We start from the raw sequence: 9,532 nt of genomic DNA on the forward strand, positions 1-9,532 counted from the left end.
GGAATCTTTGGACAATTATGAACGATTGTTTGATTGAACAAAAAAGTCAACATATGATGACTATGATAGTAATCAAGAAATTACTACAACTATTTGCTAGTAACCAAAAAATTACTACGACCACTGGTGTAGTAAAATTAAAAATTGCTAGAACCATTCCGCTACTGGTATCAGAGCCTTGTTGCTCTTTTTTAAAAAATAAGGTGTTATTTCTAAAAAATTAATGGAAAATAACAGTTTATTTAAAAACGATTCAGATGAGTCTGAAGAAATAACTGAAGTTATAAACTTTAGTGAAAACGAAAGAGGTTTTGTATCAGATTACATGATTAATTCTGATCAATTAACAAAAATTAGCAAGCTTAAATTCAAGCTTGACGCAAAACAAGTTTTTAATCAACCAAAAACTTTACAAAGTTTAGTTTCTAGAGCCTTTTCTAAAAAAATAAAATATTTTATTGTTTTAACACTGAAGAACTTTCAGTTGACATAAACAATACCTCGGGTGAAGTTTATTTGCCACTCTTAACAAAGGGTGAAATAGCAAAAAAACTTTTACATATTAAACCAGAGTTGAGAAAGTCTCTCAATATGGTACATATAGGAGCGGTTAAAATCCTCCTAAAAGCACAGTTTAGAGATGGAATTAATTTTCCTAGAAAAATGGCCCTTGTTGATAACAGAATTATCAATAGGCAAGACGCTCTTCTTGGAGCAATTCAAGGAAATTTAGCATATGGTAAATTTATGTTTACTGTCTATCCTAAATTTGCTTTACATCGAGATTCAAAAGATTTCGACAAAACTTTAAGTTTTATACATCAGTGTGAAAGAATTGATCTTATGGAACCAGGTAATAAAGTATTTACGATTAATTATTTAGTCTCATATGCTTTAACAAATAGCACTCATTCAATTGAGTACAAAGAAAAAGAAAGCATAGCAATTGAGGATATATTCTCAGATATTGGAATTGTTGAAGGCAGTAAATTCGCTGAGCCATCACAATTACAAGAAAACTGGGCAATTGATATTGCACGAAATAAACAAGTTTTAGTATCAAAACCTAGACACAGTTATGCTGGAAGCTCTTTACAAATAAGAGAATCAAGTAACACTGAACAATTAATACGTTCTTTGTCTGAAAGAATTGATGGGTATGGTAGAATCTTAAAAGGAGTTATTGGAGAATAATGTCTTCAAAACCAATTTTAGATTATTTACAATATCTTGATCAACAAATCACCTTTGAAGAGGCTAATATACAAATTTGCTTTACTAGAATAAATCAAATTAAAGAAAATTTTATGTTAAGTCATAAAACAAAATCTCTTAATATAAAAATTATTAAGAAAAACATTTTTGCTTCTAAGCAAAAAATTATTGAGCTTAGAACTAAAAAAGCAATTATATCTATAACATGACTACTCTTTTAAAATTAGAGGAACTTGTTAAAGATTTAATTAGAAAGGTAGAAAGTCTTTCTACAAACGAAAATCTTGAGGCAACTGCCGCAAAAATCATCAAAGATGTTTCAGACAAAATTGATGAAAGAATGGATTCAAAAACTTTTATGCTTGAAAAGCAAAAAGAAAAAATTAATGATGAAAAAAGCTTTCAAAAGTATTCATTTCCAAACTTCAACGTTGGAAATCCATCTCTAGGAAGTTCTAAAAGTCCAAATGCATTATCATGGCCTTTTGGATCAATTCCAAATGACCAATAAAGGTCAAATGGAAAACCTTTTTAGAAATATAAATCTAGAAATCTCTAGACTTTATTTCTGCCTAGAAAGAAATAATCAAAGAATTTATGAATTACATTCGGATTGGAGCATTCATCCTTCTGAAAAAATTCTTGAACTAACTGATCTAAAAAGAAAAAATTCTTTTATTGAAAAAGATATTCAAATATTAAAGGATAAAAAGATTACTTTATCTTGTGGATAAAATGAGTTCTATCACTCAAAAATTAGAGCAAATTCTAGATGAACAATTGGATACCCTTCCAATTGAACAGATAAAAGAACTTGTTAGTCTCATTACTTTAGATAACGAAGAATGTGAACAAAAGTTTTCTGAAGATAAAATCTTAAATGAAAGATATTTTTCTGAAAATAAAGAACGAATCTTTGTTTTAAATAATGAAGAACCAAGAAACTTTCCTATAAAGAAAGAAGAACCCGAAACTGAAGAAAGCTCTTCAGATATGGAAATGTCTCCAAGACAGAGAGCAAACAATGCTTTTACTAGCAAAAGTAACAGGCATAGAAAAAAGGATACAGAATTTTCCATGCCATACCATAAGGGTATACCTGATTCTAATAGTAATGGTAGTGCAACTACTATTAATACTATTAAAATTGATTGTATCTTCAACCTCGACAAAAGAAAAGAGGTAATTGATAAATGGAACACTGAGATCAGTCTAATCATTCAGACTAATTCAGAAGAGTTCTCTAAGGCTAAGGCTTTATTATTATTATTAGAACATAAGTCTGCAGGAATTGTACAAAACTTCATCAAAGGAACAACTTGGGATGAAAATTTACAAGGTGAGGATCTTTTTGATCAAATTATAAATGCAATATATATGATGTTTTTAGGTCTCGACCTCATAACAGATAAAGACCGAGAAAATCAAAAAATGCTAGAAAAAGCAAGACAAAATCTTGCTAAAGCACAACTTTGTGACATATGTCTTTTAGATGATTTCACTTGTCTTTATGAAACAAATTTATATAAATTAGGCACAGGTGAATTCCATTCATGGATTGAGGCTTACCTAATGAAAATTCCCATCTTAGGAGAAAAGGCGAAAGAACGATGGAATAAGGAAAAGAATCAATTTACAATGCATTCCCTTGGGTTTGCTACAAGAATTGTTAAAGAAGAAATTGCATCCTATTGTGATCTTTCTAATAAACAAAAACAGTTAAAACGTTTTAATAAAGACTGTTGTAAAAAACTCGCTGAGTTACCACAATTATCTTTTGGTTGTGAACCAACAAAAGATAAAGGTTATTTCAAAAAGAAATACAAAAATAAATATAAAACAAAAACTAAAAAACGTTTTTGGAAAAGCAAGAAAAGAAAATTTTCACCGGGAAAATACTTTTCTAAAGAAAAACCTAAGGTCTGTCCTCAAGGTAAGAAACAATGACGTTGTTGGATATGCTCCGAAGAAGGACATTATGCCAACGAATGTCCCAACCGACAAAAATTTCCGGAAAAGATAAAATTTATCTTAGAAGCCGAAATTGAGGGATATTTTCCTTCTGAAAATATTTTTGATGGCTATACGCAAGTATATGCATTAGAAATACGAGACAACTTGTCATCCTCTGACTCTTCAACAGAAGACTCAGAATGAATTATGTCCACTCTTTTATTTTGATTTTGGCAGGTATTGCTAAATGAAGAATCTCAGTTATTAACTACATCCACATGCCCAAGATGATCATTATCAATAAAAAGAAAAAGGTAGTCATGTCAGATGACAAATGTGGTTTTCAAGATATTCTCTCGACATCGAGCATCTTGAATAAGATCTTCAAAATACGTAAACAAATACGTATTTCAAATAAATTTTTTCTAAAAATAGAAACTTTTCATGCCTATTTAAGGAGCACATACCCTTCAAACTAAAGGCATCACCAATCACTTTCACAAACAGAAAAACTTATTTTTTGAAAAAATGGAGAATTTAAAGGCTTTACGCCTAAAAGAAAAAATTCTTTTGATAGAACTAAAAGCTATTCGAGATCAGATAGCTCTCTATGACGAAAGTCTAGAAACAACTGCTAATTCAGAGCAGGAATCCGCAAGGAAACAATCTGAATCTATTCCCCCTCAAACGGCAAAGGGTAAAGAAATATCAAGTCCGTTCACTCCTGTTGCTTTGGAAAAAAGCAAAAATAGAGTAAATGAAGAACTAAAATCTTCATCTAGCCCAGAAGCAAACGGCTCTGGTAAAGGCACATCAAATCCGTTGATGGCTGACAGTTTGCCAAAAACTGAAAAGGTCTCTCTCAGACCAAGTTACTCCCAAGTCACACAAAAACCAGAAAATCCTAAAAATACCAGATTTTATGTCATTTTTGATGGTGACCATAGAGGAATTTATGAAGATTGGGCCATAGTCAAAAATTATGTTGAAAAAACTGACTATCCATTCAAAAAATTTGGGTCGTTATTACAAGCCCAACAAGAAGCCACCCGATATTCAGCAACATGCGGGAAAAAAGAAATACCTTTAAAGGTAACCATTTTTTTCTGAACCTTTGATACCCAAGAAAAAAGAAAGGGTTATTGAATTCAGAAACAACACTTTCTCAAAACCAACAAAAATTGAAGAGAAAGAAGAAAAAGATATTATTTCTTTAGACGAATTCAGAGCAATCTGGTCAAAGGCTAGAGCCATAAGCCAAGACGATTTCGAGTTCGAACATATTTACACAGAAGACAAGGCTACTAAAAGTCTTATTATCTTTTGTCCAGGTGCAAACCCAGAACTAGTTTCTCTAGCATTCTCCGCTGGATTAGCAAAGTTCATCTACCCTTCTCCCAATTTACTTGAAATAAGTAATTTATCCGAAGGAATGAAGAAAGCCATCAAGAATTTTCGAAAGAAAATTGTTGCGGCAAGAGATGCAAACATCTTCATCAAGTGTACTTCTACACTCCCTGACTGGTACCAAGGAAAAACCTTTCCAAGCTACCATCATTTAGAAATTGGCATAGCCAAAGCAAGAACGGTCAATCCTTCAAGGGTGATAAAAGAAGACTATGAAGACTATGAAAAATGGTTACATATCAGGACCAAAGGATTTTTACAAATCCTAGAAAACCTACAGAAAATTAAAGTAGGAAGCTTTAACAAAGTAAATTATTGCAGCACTAACTGCATAATTACTAGCTATAGTGGAACTCCTCTACCACTACATGAAAAAGAAGCTTTAGAAAGGATGGAGCAACGCATCATCTTCAATAAAGTAGAAGCAGGCCCAGCCACTAAAGAACAACTTTGTCAAAAGTTGCAACGCACCTTTGAGAACCATCAGTGCGAATACTGCAAAGCATCTTCTTCAGAAGAAAACAAAAACCCCACTGAAAAAGACAGCTACTTTTCAGATGAGGACACTCGAGAACTGGACCCAACACATGGGTACATCGATTGAAAAAACGTCATCCATGACGATTGATTAAGGGCTATAATGGTCTTTTGTAAAATTCACTTCTATTATATAAAGAAGTTGAATTCCTTTAGTTTAGACATCGAATCCAATCCCCATCCCCTTCTCTCGTATCATTTTCCTTTTCCAACTTTTCTTTTGTAAACTAGTATGAGTGTTAGTGAGTAATCTCCTTGCTAAAGGAGAATATTATGTAAATATCAAGAAGTTCTTCCTTAGGGAAGAACAGTTATGAATAAATATCAGTTTCCTTTTTATCCCTTTGTTTATCTTTAAAGATTTTTGCAAAACCTGGAGCCCTGGAGCCATAAAAAGTACCGTTTAGGCAGGAGGCAGTGTAGGGAAGAATTGGTTGGGTTGGTCACTTGGAAAAATCAACTTAAAGATTTACCTAGTCGGAAAAAGAGGAAAGGTATGGTTTATTCTAACTGTTAAATTACTTCGAAATATTTATATTAATATCTCCTTAAGCATTTTTATAAACAACTGTTTTTACAAACAAACACAAATAAAATCGATTAACCAATATCGAAATCAAATGATTTATACTATCAAACGAATGATTCTTGAAATCAAAAATTTAGTCAATAAAAGACTACTAAAATGGATATAGAATTGCTATTTCCAAATCAATTCATCGACAAATTAACTCAAATTTGTCAATTCAAATTTGTCATCTATCGATTGGTATGGAATCTTTGGACAATTATGAACGATTGTTTGATTGAACAAAAAAGTCAACATGTCACACCCCCAAATTACCACCTAGGGAGTGTCCCTGTTGGGCGTGTGACGACTAGCAATGAGCCACCAATTACATTGAATCACAAGTTTGAAATAAAATTTCAACATTTAATAATACTGAAATCCCAAACATAAGTTGTTCAAAAACCATAAGTTCAGCGGAAGCATTAACGTATCACAAAGTATAAGTTTCACACAACCAAAGTAAGTAAATGTTTGTTAAATAACTCAGCAATGCAACCATGACCACTCGCGCCCTCCAGCCAGCAAGTTCCTGCATTCCAAGTACCTAAGGACCTGCGAGCATGTAACACGTGTATCAGACAAAGCTGGCGAGTTCACAGTTTTAGAAAACGTTTGTTACCCGTTGTATGTAAACCGATTCAAATACCAATGCAAGTAATATTGTTAATATCTCATTTCCGAACAATGACGGCTCCTGAAATACACGACTGCCCTTCCCACGTACTCCTATCTAGTACTGGGCCAGACTGGGTCATTAGTTCACCTCCGTCCTCTACAGGCACGGGGTGAGGGTGCCAAACCTAAGTAGCGCTACTAACTAATACCCGATGAGGGACTTACAAAAGATGATAGGTGAGATTATTAACCAATATACCCGTTTTTACCCAAAGACTTATCCCCCCATGGGATACCCACTGACTGTCCCCAACCACTGGGACGCATGCTCGAATGTAGTGAACTCACCTTGGATTGCTCGGTAGAATTAATTACTCGTTTAACAACAGTGATTTACCAAGCCCTATGATAGTTACACATAACAGTCAGTTTGCATACAAGCACAACACGTATCATTTCTCATTTACTCATCAGCTGGTGTACACGAATACAAATGTTCACATTCATCACTAGACATGGTGTACCAATTAGTCAAGCACAATATCTTTCGGTTCACATTTATCCTTCGGTTCACAGTTATCATTCGACACATTAGTCATCTTTCGATTCACAGTTATCATTCGACACATCAGTCATCTTTCGACACACTCATCTTTCGGTCAACAACAGTTATGTTTCGATACACTCATCTTTCGATCACAACAGATATGTTTCGATCATAGTTATCTTTCGGTCACAGTATCATTCGGTTACAGTTATCAAACAGTTACATCCTATCACAGCCCTAATCATCGCTTACAGTTACATGATCAAGCATCATGAAAACTCTTGCATCAAATCATTGGTGTGTTTACCAAAACAGTAATTCGTGATCATTCAATATTCAAATAGCATAATTCTTTCTAAACTTCCTAATCAGAATCGTACACACACCACAATCTAATTATCCATATAACTATTCGCATAAATCACAATATCATAGTTTGTTAACCGGTTAATATGTAACACAAAACAATAAGTATGTCCTTCGGTCGGTTGTGTGTCAATCATCAACTCAAGATAACAAGAAATCATCATACACCAATTCGGCTAATTAGTATCATGTCATAAGCAATCATAATTGAACACAATCATCTTTCAACTACCAATGGTATTACACCAACTAACAATCCAAGACAACACAATCGTTTAGCATAAACTTCATAAACACAACAATTAGTAGATACAAGACTAACCGAGATTATCAATCGAGATGTAGTATCGAAAAGGAAAAGGGATCTTGAAGTCTGCTGCCGTCGCACAAGAGAGAACTAGGGTTTGCAATTGTTCAACTGATCCTATGCACTCTACGTAACTTCTGATAATGTAGGTGGGGGTTTGGGCCGGTAACAAGTTGGGCCGAAAGTTAAGGCCTTACATCGAAGGATTGGGTCTTGGCTCGAAAGATCTACGAAAGATGGAGTTTTGTATCGAAGGATCCTTCTTACTCGAAGGATCTCCGAAAGATAGAGTTTTGGATCGAAAGTTAGGTCTTATGTTTCGTGATCCTCCGAAGGTTAGATCTTTCAGTCAAGACATCTTTGGTTGAAAGATGTCTTAGTATAAATCGAGTGTTTCAATGCGTCATTCATTAACAAGTTTGCAACATATTCACACTAGTACAATGATCTACAAGATTCCAAGGATATGCAAATACAACAAAGGAGTCGGGGAATAGGATAATACTAACCTCAAGAAGTCGGGTTGTCACATCATCCCCAACTTGAAAGAAATTTCGTCCCGAAATTAGCAAATAGGTACAAGAGAGTGAAGCGACAATTCAAGATCGTTGCGAAATTTCCTCAGGTGTTACATCATCCCCAACTTGAAGGGGAATCTCGTCCCGAGATTCACTAGTTTTGCTTGACTCTGCCTTGTCTTTGGGAAAGAGGTGAGGGTACTTTAGTTTCATCTGATCCTCGCGTTCCCACGTGAACTCTGGTCCACGCCTTGAATTCCATCGGACCCTAACAATCGGAATTCGACTGTGTTTACGCACCTTGACCTCCCGGTCCATGATTTCAATAGGCTCTTCAACAAACTGCAGCTTGTCATCCAACTTGAGCTCTTGAAATGGCACAACTAGTGTCTCATCAACCAGACACTTCTTTAGTTGAGAAACGTGAAACACATCGTGAACATTGCCTAATTCCGCAGGTAACTCGAGTCTGTAAGCGACTTTACCGATCCGCTCAATAATTTTGAATGGCCCAATGTAACGTGGATTAAGCTTGCCACGCTTCCCGAAGCGTACAACGCCTTTCCACGGTGAAACTTTCAACATAACCCGATCATTAACTTCGAACTCCAAAGGTTTTCTACGCTTGTTAGCATAACTTTTCTGGCGATCACGCGCTGCTGCCATACGATCCCTTATCCGAGCTATATTTTGTGAAGTTTCCAGAATGAGTTCAGGACCTGTGAGTTGACTGTCACCTACTTCTGCCCAACAGAGAGGGGAACGACATTTCCGTCCATACAATGCTTCGAACGGAGCTGCCTGAATACTTGTGTGGTAGCTGTTGTTGTAGGAGAACTCTATTAACGGCAAGTGCCTTTCCCATCCCTTCCCAAAATCGATCACACATGCCCGCAGCATGTCTTCAAGTGTCTGAATTGTGTGCTCACTCTGACCATCCGTCTGTGGGTGGTAAGCGGTGCTCATATCAAGTTTAGAACCGAACAATTTGTGCATAGACTGCCATAATTCAGAAGTAAAACGCGGATCTCGATCTGAGATGATAGAAGTTGGCACTCCGTGCCGAGCAACTACCTCCTTAAGATACACTGCTGCAAGCTGCGAAAACTTATCTGTTTCCTTGATTGCTAGAAAATGTGCCGATTTCGTGAGTCGATCAACAATCACCCATATAGTATCGTTTCCAGCCTGAGTCCTCGGTAATCCAGTAACGAAATCCATAGCGATCTGTTCCCACTTCCATTTGGGTATTTCTGGCTGCTGCAGTAGACCCGAAGGCTTCTGATGTTCCGCTTTAACTCTAGCACAAGTTAAACATTTACTCACGTATGTGGCGATGAGGGCTTTCATATTCGGCCACCAATACATAACCTTAAGATCGTGATACATCTTGTCCGATCCCGGGTGAATAGAATATCGTGACTTGTGTGCTTCATCCATCACAAGTTCTCTAAGATCACCAAGCAGAGGAACCCATACTCTTCCCATAATGTAGT

Source organism: Helianthus annuus, chromosome 5 (genome assembly GCF_002127325.2).
Source record: "Helianthus annuus cultivar XRQ/B chromosome 5, HanXRQr2.0-SUNRISE, whole genome shotgun sequence".
Taxonomy (NCBI): Eukaryota; Viridiplantae; Streptophyta; class Magnoliopsida; order Asterales; family Asteraceae; genus Helianthus; species Helianthus annuus.